The following is a 1796-nucleotide window of genomic DNA, read 5'->3' as shown; positions in this document are numbered from 1 at the left end:
TAATGTTCCCCTTCTCACTCATGAGGCCCCTGTGTCCTGAGGACTTAATCCAGGTCATATTTATACTTTTTGTCTGGTTTTTAAATGCAGCCCTTTCCATCTTCTGCATCAACAAGTTGTTTGTGAAGAAGAGTTTCTACCGGAAAGCCTGGGGGAAGAGAGGCATTCAGAACAAGGCTGCTGAGACTGGAGACTCTGGGGTGTTTGGGTATGGAGGGCTCAGGCCACTGCTGGTGGGATTTTCCTGTTACCAATGGAAGTCTCAACCAACGTGAATACAGCAGTGAGAACTGCCCAGGAGATACAGGAGGTAAGGCTTTGAGATCTGAAATTTGCCGAGTGGGGTTCCTGACTGGTAACACCCTTGTGCTTTCTCTGCCTCACTCATCGGGTCCTCTGAATGCAACCTGACGTTCTGGACACAAGCCATTAATACCACTGTAAATATCTTTGCTGGCCCAGTTCCTTTCTGTTCATATTGATGGCTGGAATTCTGTCCAAATTCTGCCTGCTCCATGAAGCCTTTCCAGAGTCCACCCCCAGCCGGTCTCATATATTGTTTGGAGCTTCCATGACATCTGGCTGCAGGCAGCGTAGAAATAGCAATGGCCTGGGGATCAGACTGGGTTCTAGTTTTGCACAAACCCATGGTGTCTGATCATTTATACTCACAGTAAGTATTTGCCAAATGACCGAATGATGGAATGCATGAGTTGCCTTGGGCAAGAATCTTTTCTGAATCTCCTCTCTTTATCTCTGGAATAGGGCCATTTTACAGAGATTTATTTTCTCTAAGAGTGGTCCTTGGAATGCCTGTATCAAAATCCCCTGGGGTTCTTATTTAAATGCTAAACTCTGCCCTCCCATCTGAGTCAGAATTGCTGGAGGCCTGAGAATGTATGTTTAATATGCACCCCAGGTGATTATTACGCTCAATACAGTTGGAAAACCCCTGAATTAACGGTCATTTGTTCAATTAAAGTGACATGATGGCAGTTACAAATGTAAACCCTTGGTATATTCATAGAGGTGGGAAGTTCTTTGTGTTGAAGTTAGAAGAGCTCTCTTGGTTGGAAATGTGTTACTAGTGGAAAGAGCTTGAAATACTCCAGGCACATTAGTATCATCTGCAGGTGGAAGTATGCTGGGCAGAGTGATAGCAGCCCATTGGAATATCTTTGATTACTTACAGATCCTCCCCCTTCATAGTCAATAATTACGCATTAAACACCTGCTCATCAGGCTAAACCAAACCCTGGGGATACAAAGGGTGATTTTGCCACATCTGTTCCATATAGATGTGGCCATTATTATTCCTGCTTTGCAGAGTTGTTTCCAGGACCAGGAACCAGAAGACTTAGGAGGTAACTAAGCCCAATTCCCCAGGTGCTCGACTGTCTTCCTACCAAATCTTGAACTATGCATTGCAACTTCTTTTTCCACAGTGTCTATGGATTCTGTTTTCCATAGGAATGACTTCTGAATTTTATAAAGGAGATAAATGAGGGAGAATAAGATTTTCTTCATAAGAATTTTTGGGGCAGATATCTTTGCTGTGATGTACCAAATCTAAGCAGAGTCTACATGCTATGTTACAGGTTTTTGGACTGAAAAAATCTCCTAAAGATGTAATATAATCACCAGCTGTGCCACCTTTATTACTGCTCAAATCATCATCTGTCTTCAGATGAAATTTCTAGTCATCAAAGAGCAGACTTGCTGTGTTTCTGATTAATTGTCAGTGCCCTTCTTAGAAAAGCTGGCTTTTATTTCTGACTACGTTACCGAGCCACTGT

This window comes from Camelus bactrianus, chromosome 1, assembly GCF_048773025.1.
Source record: "Camelus bactrianus isolate YW-2024 breed Bactrian camel chromosome 1, ASM4877302v1, whole genome shotgun sequence".
NCBI lineage: Eukaryota > Metazoa > Chordata > Mammalia > Artiodactyla > Camelidae > Camelus > Camelus bactrianus.
The sequence above is the reverse complement of the archived record's forward strand: the minus strand, read 5'-3'. Positions refer to the sequence as shown.